Source organism: Ruditapes philippinarum, unplaced genomic scaffold (assembly GCF_026571515.1).
Source record: "Ruditapes philippinarum isolate M1 unplaced genomic scaffold, ASM2657151v2 ctg1075_1_1_1_1, whole genome shotgun sequence".
In the NCBI taxonomy this organism is placed as follows: Eukaryota; Metazoa; Mollusca; class Bivalvia; order Venerida; family Veneridae; genus Ruditapes; species Ruditapes philippinarum.
Genome location: NW_026862120.1, coordinates 256007 through 272744, shown reverse-complemented (window position 1 = coordinate 272744; position 16738 = coordinate 256007). Strand labels below are relative to the sequence as shown.

Below are 16738 nucleotides of genomic sequence, written 5' to 3'. Positions count from 1 at the left end.
TGTTCCCTTTCTTGTGCCCTAACCCTTTTGTTTCAAATGTAATCTCTCGCAAAAATGAATCAATACCAGCTAATAAATGTTGTTTGTTAAGCTACTAGGAATATGTGATACCTCTGTCCGATTCCAAACTCTGTAAAAATCTACACTGATATATAACAGGTGCAAAAAGACTCAACTGAACATATAATCCATGACAAAACAGCACTGTTATATATCTATTATTGATATATTACAGTTTTTAAAATCTTTATTGAAAATGTACTGAATAGAATGGGTTAGTATGAACAAAGAAAAATCATCACCCTGCAATTTAAGCCTTTTCCTTAATGTTTTAAAGATATTGTTCTTTCTAGCCTATAGTATTCCATTGATATCAGAAACTTCCCTCGATGTCTCACCAGCTAGTGTTTATCCCTCGTATGTAGCTCGTTTCATATACTATACCTATTACGTATCTTTATATTAAAATTCAATAATTGTATGCCAAGATTTGTATGCATTTATTGGAACTTATTCTCTAAATTACTATAACTTACTCGGTAAGCATCAGCACCAGCAATAATTATATGTTATTATAAATTTTATTGTACAATACGCGAATATATTTGGACGAGTACACACCTTTAAAAGTCATATTGGACATCAAATATGACTTTTAAAGCTGTTTACGAGTCCAAATATATTCCGTATTGTACCAGTAAAATGTATAGTAATCTTTTTATTACATATATCTTTCGTTTAATTTGAAATATCATTATCATCATCATCCCCAACAAAACCACCGAAATATCACTATCCACACCCCTGTTAAAATTGTTTAAGAAGAAAAGGTTATTATTCATGAATGGTTTTGTTGTGTACATACATAAGTGTTATGATTCGATTGATACAACGAATACTTTGGTGACGTTATTTATTTTTATCATTTTCTGTGAGTTCAAGAAAATAACAGATAACATTGTCTAAACAAATTATACATAGTAACATCTTAAATTTATCGGAAACCAGACCAGCATCGTTTAATGCACATGTACCCAATCGTCCAATATGATAATAATATATTTTTGGATCCGATACGAGAATATATTGGACGGTCATGAGTTACAAATGCAGATTGTCGATTGGTTAGATTTATTAGATCTTTAATTCAATAGAATAGATACAAAGGTATTGAATATTTTTCCGGGGGGACAGAAAGTAAAACAAACCAAAATTAAAAAAAAAAACTGACTGCTTGTCTTAATGTTAATTTTTGAAAAATAGGAGAGGCGAACTCATGAAGAATTGTGAAATAAAATGAAACACTTTTATATCATATCATTGATAAGAATTGCAAAGGTTAACTGTTATTTCATTCATTTCCTGAATTAAAATATATTAACATACATTATTTCGAAGATTAACACTTGAATTATAATTAAAATGAAAACTTGAGATTTTAATTCATCATATAACAAACAATTGTGTAAATGTGAGATAAAACAGAACTTTGTAAAGAATATAAAGATGTATCTAAAGCTACAGTCTCACTTACATCCCGGCAAAGCCCCGGCAGAGCCCCGGTAGACGTCCGGGGTGATCCGGGAACGACCGGGGTACGACCGGGAACAACCGGGGTACATCCGTAACTCTGCCGGCAACGTCCTGGATGATCCGGGATGATCCGGGAACATCCGGCATTCGACCCCGGATGGAATAAAATATTTAATATCACCGGGGTGGTCCGGGATGATCCGGGAAGGTATAGCTTTGCCGGCTTCATCCTTAGCTCTGCGGGAACGACCGGGGTTATACCGGGAAAGCACCGTAGCTCTGCCGCACAAACCGGGGATGATCCGGGGATATGATATAAGCCGGTAGAGCTACGGTAGAGCTACGGTAGAGCCCCGGTATATGCCGGCAGAGCCCGGTAACTACAGGCAGAGCCCGGAGGATTAAGGTAGAGCTCGGTTGATCCCGGTAGAGCCCCGGCAAAGCCCGGATCATTTCAAAAGAATAAGGAGCAATTTGCGATGATTGAACTTGTTTGTATTAAAAGCCTTCGCATTTCCCTTCTATCCAGTATGGCATAAGGATTTTTCAGAAAATCATCATGAATTACTATTCTGGAACAATAGATATTATATTAAATAAAAATTTATGTATCAAAGTTATCATTTTCGGGCGTTTTCAATCCACCGGGGTTCTACCGGGGCTCTGCCTGGATCGTCCTGGGCTCTGCCGGGCTCTGCCTGGATCGACCGGGGCTCTGCCTGGGTCAACGGGGCTCTTCCGGCGTCATCCGGGAACGACCGGGGAAGCACCGGCATGAACCGTAGCTTCACCATGGCTCTGCCTGGATGATCCGGAGCGCATCCTGGGTGCTTAGTAGGGAACTACCGTAGTGCTGCCGGTGTAAGTGTGACCGCAACAATATTTTCATCCCGGATCGTCCCGGATCATCCCGGTAACTTACCGGGATGGTCCTGGGCTCTGCCGGGAGTAAGTGAGACCGAGGCTTAATGAAATATAGTTTATAAATTGTAAAATAATGTTCTTTTCATTATCTTATGAGCGATTCTTGGAAGAGTTGAAACATTAAATGTCTTCTATTTTCTAATACACGTGAATATGGTACGTTAACTTAATGAACTGTTCTGTATCATTCTATTGTGCAGCTCTTTTTAGTAACATTTGACTGTTTACCTATAGTTCTTTGTATACGCCATTCACTTGTAAAAAAATAACATTCAAACATATTTCTTCCATACAGTTTTTGAAACATTACAATAATTTTATAAATTAATTATTCTAATTCAAACAAAATCCGTTGCATGTTGTGGATGGCCTTTAAAGGCAAGAAAAGAAAGCATTATTAAATGCATTATGAGAACACGCTTGACTTTAATAAAAATAAAAACATCAGAAACTATTTTCTGCTTGTCAGATAATAAGAAATTTTACATTGTAAAATCTTTTTGCTAAAAAACATGTGTAACGTACGAGTTTCATTCTTTATCAATTTTTAGGAAGGTTTTAATGCTTTACAGTCAAACGAAGCAACAAGAATCGAATTATTAAATTATCAAACGAGATGTTGGACGGACAAAAGAATACACAAACAAACAAATGAACAAACAAACACAAACAAACGGGCAAGCAAGTAATCATGCCGCGAGATTAAACGTTTCCTTGGATGTACAATTGTATGATCTAATACAAAGTAACAAATGGTTTTCAAAGGCGTGTTTTATCAAGATGTTTTAATAAAATATCGTATATATTACATCTACTGAATTTGATACATGTAGTTGGTTTATCTGGAATATCTGTCAAATTATGTGTTGTAACGGAGGCTACCTCATAAAAGTACCTACATAATATTTCATTTGCTTCCTTAATGTATTAACATCGACAGAACACTTTAAAACGGTAGTTAGGTTGTCATGCTCATGAAATTTCTTAAACAGTTAACATATTCATGGACATTTTAGAAATGCTGGTTAAAGTTGTTAAAAATAATGTTTATGCAGCAGTATGTGCACATTTATCTCTTTAAATTTAATTTGGAATATGATAAAATAATTTAAATCCAGTTACAAACTGTGTAACTCGTTTCTGTCATAGCCTTGCACAATATACCTGTGCTGTTCTTGCATTCCTGCGTTTCTGATTATACACGGTGTTTTATGTCAAACATATTAGATAAATGTTTTCTTTTAACTCACGTTAAACAAAACTACTGACAGATATCAGCTAATGATACTATTAGAAATTATTATCATTATATCATTATTTTAGACATTTATTGTTACTTTGTTGGTTTTTTACAGCAGAAGGAACAGCACACTACGAAGTTAAGACAGTATAATGACTTTAGAAGAAAGAGAAATACGAGCCAAGTCTTTCAAGAGAACCCGATACACAAATGGTTGGGGGGGGGGGGGGTATTTACTCTGAGCAGAATTTGAAATGACAATCATTCGACATTTGTAAAACATTGACAAAAGACAACCTGTTACTCTAATAACTCTAACAAATATGTCATCTTCCAAACAATTCCGTCAGATGCTGAAATTCTTCACAGTATATGTTACGGTTTTATACCAGTCCTACAAGTTCCTTTTAAAGTTAGGATTGCATTTTCTTGAGATAGATTATTTGTTCATTAATAATAATCACTTTTCATTTGAAAACTTTTCTGTGACACATTTTCAATGTTCACATTGGTTCACAATACTGCTAGACATCTTTTGCATTCATCGATTATATTGTAATATGTTTTATCCGAATCATATGTTTTGTCCAAACATCAATAGGTACAAGTAATGCTCACCGTATTGCAGAATTTTAATCCAAATTATCTCCATTATTAGTTATATGATGTTATTAAATACCTAAACAGCAAAGTTTATAGCATTGTGATTTATTTTGTATCTGTTTAAATCCATAATTGTGTGTACAATGATACAAAACGTTTTGCAATTGAATTAAGCGGCCATATTGACTTGAACAAAATGGTTTAAGAATATTGTTGTCATCTTTGATATATATGCTAATACTAAAGTTTGTGTTACAAGCTGAATTAAAAACAATATTGTTAAGGTATATTTTTGCATTACATATGAAATACTGTTATGGATGATAGTCTTATTGTATTTGAAAGTGATTGATTCTAAGGATTTATTTAGGGCACTTGTGCGTAAGAAAGTTGGCAAATGTTGGCAATTATTATTTCTATATGTCAAGACTAGTTTTGATATATTGATATATTAATGATTATCTCTAGTCATTATTTAGGAACATTTTGTTATGTTTAACATGTATACATTTTATGTATGTCGAGTGAATGATGTTTATTCCTTTAAAAACATGTAGAACCTTTTACGAATTTTTATGTTTGCAAGTTCTGATTGGCTGACGCTATGTTTGCCAACACCCGACAGCTATATAAGGGTGGCTGTTACCGAAAATGGCAGCAGTTGCAACCTTTCAAAATTACTTTCTTATTAATTAAGGCGCTTGGCGATATTTCAAAGAAACATCTTATTAATCATTATTTTTCAGTAAGCTACCAACAAAACATGTTGCCCTGAAGAAAACAACAATCTTTTAAGTGTTTTAGTCCCACTTATTTAAATAAAACCAAATAATTTCATTTTTTACATAAGCTGAGTTTTTGTTAACATAGCAACCTAGTATTCAAGGTTTCAGCATCAACACTATGCAACTGGTGGTCCCCTTTTCTGTTACAATCGCGCGTCTTAGTAGATGAATTAAAGTCTTACATAATTTATTATTATATTTGATGATATAAATTTAATTTGTTATCTTCATCAATACAGAAGAGAAAACGTTAATGATGTTTCTGATTACTATTAGTTTTCACACTAGATAAAAACCTTAAAAGTAAGATGTGCATGGTGGCGCACAATATGTTGAAATAAATTCTATAAAAATAATCCCCAGTACTTAACAAAAACTTAGACTCAATAACACGAATTTTACTTTATCGATTGCTTCCAACCTGGTTACAATCTGCTTGACTTGTATCACGGTGTTGTGTATGTTTAAATAAATTACAAACTTACTGAAGAGCCAAAGCGTTTAGATTTTTGAATCGAGAAATATGCCATAAAAAAGAAATGCAACAATTTTAAGTACAGTAGACTTTGCTGTATGGTCATTGAATATGAGTCTGATTCTATTTTAGATAGGGAAAATACGATTCAGCTAGTGAATATGATACTATTCCCAAAAATATGATTTTATAATTTGTTCCGTTGACTTCTCTTTGGTCAATGAGGTAGCAGCTATCTTTAGATAATATTATAAACTATAATATTGGATACGGTTACTTCATGATCGGAAGAGTATTTTGGGCTAACTACTTTTGCAATAATTTGTAGTTTTCCATCTTTAAACAGAATGATGAAACAAAAGTATCAGAATTACAGAAATCTATCTAGAACATTTATTAAATGTATTTTTGCTTATGTCTATCGAAAAAACAATCATAACTTTATTTTGAAATGTAAACTACACTGAAAATTAAGTTTTAACTTAACCTGAATTTGTATTTAACAAAAGTAGTAGTGAACAACAAAAAATCAGTCATATTTCATGCTTTGCTATGACTTAATTACAACCATATTAAATAAGGCAGTGTCAAAACAATGCACTATCACATTCATTTTCTAAAAGTGCTGATACATATGTTTGACAACAGTGTACAAATCATCATATTTGATGGTTGCAAGTGCCTTTATGAAATTTAATGTGATGATAAATGTCACTTCATCTTAATACTTAGAACACAGACACAGATCTAGCAATAAATATGTATTGTTTGCTGTTATTTAATTATATTACATTTTCATTTTGACTAAATTTGCATCAATGCATCAAAATTACAACAATTTGTTAAAGCTGCATGAAACATTGCATTGTCACATTCATCTTTGTCTAAAAGTACAAATGCATATATTTGACAACAATGAATAAATTATCATAATTTATTTGATAATTGCAAGTTCCTTTATAACAAAATGTGATAACAAATGTCACTTCATCATAATACTTAGAATACGATATAAATCATTTGTGTACAATGACAATTGAAGTTTAATTGTACTTTAGATTGTCATGTGCGACATGCGTGGTAATTCTAGAAAAAGTAAACACTATATTCAAGTTTTACCTGACATTATGTTAGACAAGTTTAAATAATTTCAAATGCTAATCTACCGGGTTAATATATGCGCAACTTAATTTTTCTGTCAGCACATCAATTTTAGTAACTTTAAATGCTAAATTGTCACTTTCAAAATTCAATTCAATATATAACAGAACGGGACAGAACATTTTTTGTTTTTGTACATAGTACATTATCATATACAGCATATAACACTGCGGATGATCACGTGACCAAAATCGTACAATGGGCTCATAAAATGGCGGCCTACCCGCTCGGTTAAAGCAGTGAAATTGGGGTAAGCATACAGTTTACGTTAAATTTATGTGTTTAACTAGGCCGCACGGAATCCCTGTATAAAAACCACGTACTGTTCTGTTATTGGTTACTTTGTAGCGTTTAGGCCTGAAAGTCGAAAAAAATGTTTTGGGTGATGAGTACAATGGCCGAACAGATACTAAAATACGTTGTTTTCGGTAAAAGAAACACATTTTGAGCAAAATTAGCAATGACATCTTCTGTACAATCGAAAGTTTGTCCGTCCAGAACAATTTCCATCCTTTATTAAGTTGCATAACAAAGTTGTGCATCTTTTTATAAACGAGTACAATGGCCGAACCAAATTTAATGAGTACAATGGCCGAACGATTTTATTGCCTATCCTATTTCGTCAAATTTTTCATTGAATTATGCTTTTTTCTCGCTTCCTGTCTTTGAAATCATACAAATATGATATTTGAAAGTGAAAAGTAGGAAGAAGTATTAAATTAAATGAATTCAGTTTGCTTGCTATAAATTCTCATCTTAATAGTATTTTGCTTTGATAACACACGTGTACATCAGCGTAAAAGTATTTAAAATACAAAAATAAAATACAAACATGTACATTATATAGAATTTATTTCACCGGCAAAATATATGTTTAAGTTACATATATCTTGGAAATAAAGTCAACCTTTTTTTTTTTTTTTTTTTGTACATGTTTTTCAGACGCAGAAAAAGTGGTTCCTTTAAATGAAAAGCATGTTTACGTATATCTATGGAATATATACATGTAATGTATATATTAGATTTTAAAAGTGTGCTTATATTATCGTTAAATACTTAATCACATCATATTAAGTAATTCAATATCTTTACAGGAATTTGAAATTTCTTATGTGTTTATTTACTGGCATTATGGCAAATCGTATAGAAGACGATCAGCTTCATGTCGTCACGAGTAGGTTCACAAGGGGAAGGCACATTGTGGGACATTGTTTCTAAGTTTCGGCAAATTGCAAATACATAGGTCTGTAAATTACATATGACTTTTGTCAAATACACAGTTTAATTTGTCATGGTATAACTTTGTATACGCTTGCTTGAATGACACGTGATGTTTTGTCTATATATAAGCATTCTTTGTAATAGCATTTTCTCATCTTGACGGAAGCGACACTGCTGTGAAGTGATATATACCAGGTAAATAAATTAAATAAATAATGTTTGAGACATTTTGAAGACTCAATATTTCATATTATTAAATAATAACGTTATTTTTAAGTCTTGCTTTAAATTTTGTTTTGAGAAGGACCGTTAAAAATGTCTGGAGAGAATATTATTGCTTTGCAATATCCTATAAAGTATATGCATAAATAAAATATATAGTAAAACTTTCAGTAGATTTTACAACTTCGTGATGTGACAACACTTTTTGAGGTATAATTGATATGACATATATTGCGTGATTTTCGTTAACATTAATTAGTTTTGTTTAATTATGTTTATACCTATCAAAGGCCCATTATACCCCTGAAATGTTTTTTTTTTATTTCTATTTTGTAATTGATTATAACTTTTGATATACTTTAATAGTTTCCAAAGAGTTATTCATTAACCAATAACCTGACCCTTTTTCTGTTGCTATTTGACAATTAGTACAGTTATAGTGATTAAGTATTTTTATTGAAGTCAAAATGCTACTCTGTTTATATTTTGCTATTTTTATGACAAATTATTTCATATTTAGCACTTCTTTCATCTAATTTTAATTATTTTATATTTATTTATATAAAACTCATATTTACCATTTTCATTGAAAATAAATGTAGTTATAATGTATTCGTTTCTGGGCAATAATGTGCCTTTAAGATAATATCTAAATATATATTTTAAACATTGTGATGATATTTTCTCAGTTTTGACGAAGTTCAATGTTTTCTCGCCTTATTAGAGGAAAAAGATAATTGAGATTATGGTGCTCAGTGACAATACATAAGGTTAAAAGTCTAAATTTATTTCTTTGAATTTTGATAAATTACTGTAACACTTTATGTTGATATTGCAGATTTCTTAAAATGGTGGTGTTTATTTGGCTTGCCATATTCCTTTCTTTCCTGTCACTTTCAAATGCATGGACTTCGCAATATTGCTGGGCCGGCCTTCAAAAACAAGAATGCTTGTAAGTAAAAAATAAAGTAGTGACCAAGAAATAAGCATTAGAACTACCTTTCACCCTCTCTTTCTTAGTTACTTGTTAATAGTACTGTAATTATATTTTGTGCAAACATGGATGAAATATTCCTCATTTCATTTTAAATTGAAACCGTCAACTTAATATTTTGAAATAGAATATCGAGAAACGGAATCCCTAAAGAACGCACAACCAAAACGACAAATTTGAAAATGTTGCAGGCTCGATTTGACTGGGCTAGTTCATGGACGGTAGTGAAAAGTGCAGGTTACCGTCCACGCCTTTCCAATACCATCGGCTTAAGCAGAATTCAACCTTTAACACGAAGATTTGCATTATGAAACATAAGAAGATGGGTTCATACAGCGGTAATCAGGCCAAGTTATAAAGTACAAAAGTTTTCTGTCTTCATTATATATTCACGTAATAATATGTTTTCTACTTCTTTAAAGAGCATTCCAAGAAATAAACATTTTTATCATAAAAAAGAAATTATTCTGTTTTAAAGTATGTATAAGTTCATGATTCTTTCTTCCTAGGTATGGTGACGCAGACTTAAAGGGGCGAGAGGAACTAATGATAAGTTACTTTATAAGTAATCCATATTCTCGGATTTGCTGTGAAGCCCTTAGTTGTACCCTAGAGACAGGGAGGTGTGAGTTCCAATATGCCGGATGCCATGATAATAGCACAGCTGATATCCAGACTCGTCCAAGACTTTGGGAACTCCAAAACATACCTATAATGATGCGGTGTACCGATGTGCAAGGGAAAGGTGCATTTTATGTGTATTGGGCTCGGATTGTGCAGGAATAAACCCTTTTGTAATTAAGAAACACTCATTAAAAACGTTTTGTTTTTCGGACAAAATGTTATGAAGTTAACACTAAAATGCATTTAAGATGAATGTGATTATAGATGAAACGTATGAATATTCATTAATTAAAACAAACACTAACCTAATATAATAAAATTTCACGTTTGCGTAATGACCACTCTTTTCTTTTTAGATATGTTTACAATCGAATATTTATTAATAAAAATCATATCGACTTTATAACAATTTTAATTTGATCGTGTCGGACGACCTCCGAGGTGTTACTTTTCTTTTCCATTTTTATAAGATCAACCAGCTGAGTAAAACAATTATTACGCCGTTTTTCTTTATATGTGTACGAAACAAGTTAGTTACAAGGATATAACACTGGCTGGGGCAACTTCGTGAGATGTTAATGTCAAGGCCCTCGGGGCGGGATGGTGTTTTGTTTTGCAAAAATATCCCGAAATGTCGCCCAGCCAATGTTATCTCGCGTAACGAACGAGTTTTTTTTATATTATAACTGTTGTATCGTAATTTCATAATTTTTAGCAGAAAACAGCAATAAATACTATGTTCAGTGATTTTCCCTTTCTTGTGCTCTTACCCTTTTGTCTCAAATGTAATCCCTTGCAAAAATGAATCAATACCAACTAATAAATGTTGTTTGTTATGCTATTAGGAATATGTGATACCTCTGTCCGATTCCAAACTCTGTAAAAATCTACACTGATATATAACAGGTGCAAAAAGACTCAACTGTTACATATAATCCATGACAAAACAGCACTGTTATATATCTATTATTGATATTACAGTTTTTAAAATCTTTATTGAAAATGTGCTGAATAGAATGGGTTAGTATGAACAAAGAAAAAATCCTAACCCTGCAATTAAAGCCTTAAAGATATTGTTCTTTCTAGCCCATTGTATTCCATTGATATCAGAAACTTCCCTCGATGTCTCCCCAGCTAGTGTTTAACCCTTGTATGTAGCTCGTTTCATATACTATACCTATTACGTATCTTTGTAATAAAATTCAATAATTGTATGCCAAGATTTGTATGCATTTACTGGAACTTTTTCTCTAAACTACTATACATAAAAATATCACTACAAGTACAATATACAAGGAATCTGGAAAAAGTGAAAAGCAGTGATGGCATGAACATTTATTTCTTTTTTATGTATACATGTTTGATTTGCTCATGTTTTTGTAAATCAAACAAACTAAGTGTTATCGTAAAGAAAAACGTCAGTTCCATGATTACAAAGGTCACATATATCAGACCGGTAAGCATCAGCACCTGCAATAATTATATGTTCTTATAAATTTGATTGTACAATACGGGAATATATTTGGACGAGTATACACCTTGAAAAGTCATATTGGCAATCCAATATGACTTTTCAAGCTGTTTACGAGTCCAAATATATTCCGTATTGTACCAGTAAAATGTATAATAACATTTTCATTATATATCTTTCGTTTAATTTGAAATATCATCATCATCATCATCATTATCATCCCCAACAAAACCACCGAAATATCACTATCCGCACCCCTGTTAAAATTGTTTTAGAAGAAAAGGTAATAATTCATGAGTGGTTTTGTTGTGTACATACATAAGTGTTATGATTTGATTGATACAACAAATACTTTGGTGACGTTATTTATTTTTTATCATTTTCTGTGAGTTCAAGAAAATAACAGTTAACATTGTCTAAACAAATTATACATAGTAACATCTTACATTTATCGGAAACCAGACAGGCATCGCTTAATGCACATGCACCCAATCGTCCAATATGAAAATAATATATTTTGGATCCAATACGGGAATATATTGGACGGTCATGAGTTACAAATGCAGATTGTCGATTGGTTAAATTTATAAGATCTTTAACTCAATAGAATAGATACAAAGGTATTGAATATTTTTCCGGGGGGACAGAAAGTAAAACAAACCAAAAATTAAAAAAAAACCTGACTGCTTGTCTCAATGTTAATTTTTGAAAAATAGGAGAGGTAAAATCATGAGGAATTGTGAAATAAAATGAAACACTTTTATATCATATCATTGATAAGAATTGCAAAGGTTAACTGTTATTTCATTCATTTCCTGAATTAAAATATATTTACATACATTATTTCGAAGATTAACACTTGAATTATAATTAAAATGAAAACTTGACATTTTAATTATTATGTAAATGTGAGATAAAACAGAACTTTGTAAAGAATATAAAGATGTATCCAATGAAAAATACATTAAATGTCTTCTATTTTCTAATATACGTGAATATGGTACGTTAACTTAATGAACTGTTCTGTATCATTCTATTGTGCAGCTTTTTTTTAGTAACATTTGACTTGTTACCTATAGTTCTTTGTATACGCCATTCACTTGTAAAAAAATAACATTCAAACATATTTCTTCCAAACAGCTTTTGAATTATTACAATAATTTTATAAATTAATTATTCTAATTCAAACAAAATCCGTTGCATGTTGTGGATGGCCATTAAAGGCAAGGAAAAAAAGCATTATTAAATGCATTATGAGAACACGCTTGACTTTAATAAAAATAAAAACCAGAAACTATTTTCTGCTTGTCAGATAATAAGAAATTTTACATTGTAAAATCTTTTTGCTAAAACACATGTGTAACGTACGAGTTTCATTCTTTATCAATTTTTAGGAGGGTTTTAATGCTTTACAGTCAAACGAAGCAACAAGAATCGAATTATTAAATTATCAAACGAGATGTTGGACGGACAAAAGAATACACAAACAAACAAATAAACAAACAAACACAAACAGGCAAGCAAGTAATCACGCCGCGCGATTAAAAGTTTCCTTGAATGTACAATTGTTTGTATGATCTAATACAAAGTAACAAATGGTTTTCAAAGGCGTGTACTATAGATTATTTTTTGTCTTCATCTTATGTTTTTGAAAATGTTGTAGACTTTAAAATTCATGACTTTTGCAGCCTACTTTCTGATGTGCATTGTGCTCTAGAGGCTGTAATTAAAGTTAAATCATGTGACATTCTTAATACAATGGTACAATGTAAACGATTTACCCCAAAACCAATATTATGGGATTGCAAAAAGACTGAATTGTTTGCTGAAAATCTTGAAATTTTTTAGATTTCTGAAATTGAAATGAAACTTGACCAATTAAACGAGAATGATATTGTTTTACAAAATGAACTGGATGATATTGTTTTTAATATTTCAAATTTGTTTCAAGAAAGTTCAGAAATTTCTTTTGGGTTTTGTACACAAAAACCAGACATGTCAAGTGAAAAGAACACATTTCCATGGTTTGATAGGTCATGTAATATGATGAGAGATACCTATCATAAAACTAGAAAAGCTTACAATAAATTTAAAACTCCATATTTCAAAGAACTATTAAAATCTGTAAGTAAACAGTATAAAGGTACTTTACGAAAGGCGAAGAATAATTTTAATAATAATACAATCATCAAGCTACGTAAATTAAAGCATACTGACCCTAAGCAATATTGGAAGATTATTAATAAAACAAATGTTAAACAAGAAAATATTGCTTCCCTTGATGACTTTTTTGAGTATTTCAAACGTCTAAATGATAATACAGCTGCTGATGATAATGATTATAGAAATGAAAATTATACAGGCGATGATGCTACAATGAACGAGGAAATAAATGGCCCTATAACAGAAAAAGAAATTTTAGATGCTGTTAAAAGTCTCAAAACAAATAAGTCACCAGGGGTGGATCAAATTCTTAACGAGCATATAAAAAATTCTATCGGCTTGATGTTAAAAATTTATAAAAAACTTTTTAATATTATTTTTGATAAAGGTGTTATTCCTGAGAGCTGGACTATAGGACATATTAAACCTATATATAAAAATAAAGGGAATGTTAAATTACCTGAAAATTATCGTCCAATATCACTTTTAAGTTGCTTTGGAAAACTCTTCACATGTATAATAAATCAAAGGTTGAATAAATTTGCTGATAGCACGAATCTTATACATGAAACACAAGCAGGGTTTAGAAAAAACTTTTCTACTGTTGATAATATTTTTATTCTAAAATGTCTAATCGATATTGTACAATCCAATAGGAAAAAACTTTATTGTTGTTTCGTTGATTTTAAACAGGCCTTTGATTCCGTGTGGAGGGTTGGATTATGGCAAAAATTGAGACAAAATAATATAAATGGAAAATGTTTTAATGTCATTAAAAGTCTTTATAATAACATTAAATCGCGAGTGGTAACTTCTGAAGGATGTACGCCTTTTTTCGACTGTCTTGTTGGGGTACGTCAAGGGGAAAACATGTCTCCTTTTTTATTCTCAGTTTTCTTGAATGATCTTGAAAGCTATCTTAATAGTAGTGGTGTAAATGGAGTTTCTAGAGAAGCTTTTGTTGAAGGGGTGCGGGTTTATTTGAAACTTTTTATTTTACTTTACGCTGACACCGTCATATTCAGTGATAATGAAGAAGATCTTCAAATTGCTTTAAATAAATTCAAAGAATACTGCGATCAATGGAAATTAAACATTAATGTAAACAAAACAAAAATTATGATTTTCAGTAAAGGCCGTCCTAAAAGTTGTAAAGTGTTTACAATAGGAGAAAACGTTCTTGAAGTTGTAAATGAATATAAATATCTAGGTATATACTTTAATAAAAGTGGCTCTTTTTATAAATCTAAAATTGCAATTGCAGAACAAGCAAATAAAGCTATGTTTGCATTGTTAAGGAAAATTAAATTGTTAGCTTTACCGTTTGATTTACAAATTGAACTATTTGAAAAGACAATCAAACCAATTTTATTATATGGAAGTGAAATTTGGGGATTTGGCGATGTTTCTGTTTTGGAGAAAGTTCAACTGAAGTTTTACAAATATATTTTTAATTTAAAAAAGTCTACACCGTCTTATATGGTGTACGGAGAGACAGGCATTTTTCCTATAAAAATTCATATTAAAAATAGGGTTGTATCATACTGGACAAGACTTATTGATAATATAAATTTTAATGAAACAGCGAAACTATCATCAAAGTTGTATATTGTTTTAAGGGAACTACAAAATAATTATTTAGTTAAGTCACTCTGGATAGAAAATGTTAAACAATATTTATGTAAGACAGGTTTTTCTGGAATATGGTATGCTCAATGTTTTAGCAGTAGTAAATGGCTTATTAAAGCAAACTTTCAAAAGTTAAAAGATATCTATATTCAAAGCTGGAGAGCTGAAATTAGCAATACGTCAGACTCAAATTTGTATAAATATATAAAAGATAACTTTTGTAGAAGCGCTTACATAGACACATTACCTCTGTATTTTGCTAGGAAATTTTTTTATGTTTTTAACAAGGACCCATCGACTTCCAATTGAAACGGGACGTTGGCAAAACATACCCATAAACGATCGTAAATGCACTCTTTGTAGAGATATAGGAGATGAATTTCATTACATTTTTAAATGTCCAATATTTGAAAACGAAAGAAGAAAATATATAGATATTTTTTATCGACAAAGACCAAGTATGTTTAAATTCATAGAACTATTAAACTGTAGAAATATGAAGAAATTAGAAAATTTAAGTATCTGTTGTAATAAAATTATGCAATATTTTGTTTTTTCTTGATTATTCTCTATGTTACATATATTGTCTATGTTATGTACACTGTAGATTAAGGTATTGGTAGATGAAATATGTCAACATACTAATATACCACTCCCTACAGTCCATGTTGAACGACATTGAAGAATATAGCAATACATGGGGCTTACTTCTTAATGCCAGCAAAACAAAAACCATGATTTTTGAAAAAGGCCGACATACCAAATTTGATTTTTATCTTTATAACAATCATATAGAATTAGTAGATTATTTTAAATATTTGGGCGTTCATTTATATAAAAATGGCAATTGGAACCGAACACAAAAGCGAATAGCCCAGCACGGCTCGTACTCATTACACAATTTGTTTATTGTTTTTAACCAACTTGATTTACCCGTGTCCAAACAATGTGACTTATTCGATTCATTGGTAGCTTCTACGTTAAATTACGCGGCTGAAATCTGGGGTCATCATGTCGGACCTGATGTTGAACTCATTCACACCAAATTCTGTAGAAAAGTATTATCTGTCCAACGCTCTACAAATTTAGACGCTCTTTACGGCGAATTAGCTAGAATCCCGGCAATTAATAATGGTAAAATATTGGATAAAATTATTGACATGTTAAAAAGAATCTCTTCTTTTCAAAACCTATAACATGCTTAAAGTCGATGTTGAAGGAAATAACACATATAATAAATGTAATTGGGCTTATCAAATTAAAATTATACTTGATAAATGCGGACTTTCGTATATTTGGCAAAACCAATATTATACAATTATTGACTAGTGAGCCATTGAATATGATGTGATATTCACCGGCAGATGACATATTGACCGAGGCGATAGCCGAGGTCAATATGACTTTCTGCCGGTGAATATCACATCATATTCAATTGTTCACTAGTCAATAATTGTTTTATTATATGAATAGGCTAAGAAATTAAAAAAGTCACAAAAGTGCAACCTTATAATTATACATGTACAAATTTTGCTTCGTTGAAGCGCGGAAGAAAGACGCACGTGTTAGGCGTGCAACGACTACGCAAACGCTGCGCATACAAAAATAATTCAAGTTTATACTCATTATTACGGTGTAACCCTTAAGTATAATAGTAAAGTATTGATATATTAATCGAGAAATATGCCATAAA

At 31.2% G+C, this 16738-nt stretch overlaps 1 long non-coding RNA gene across 1 annotated transcript; it reads left to right on the top strand.

The window, feature by feature from the left end:
* Positions 1 to 5657: 5657 nt before the first annotated feature.
* LOC132718011 (uncharacterized) lies at positions 5658 to 10529 on the top strand. Its single transcript, XR_009624025.1, has 4 exons — positions 5658 to 6971; positions 7816 to 8137; positions 9003 to 9116; positions 9668 to 10529. It is a non-coding gene; the product is annotated as an uncharacterized LOC132718011 (long non-coding RNA).
* The last annotated feature ends 6209 nt before the right edge of the window (positions 10530 to 16738 follow it).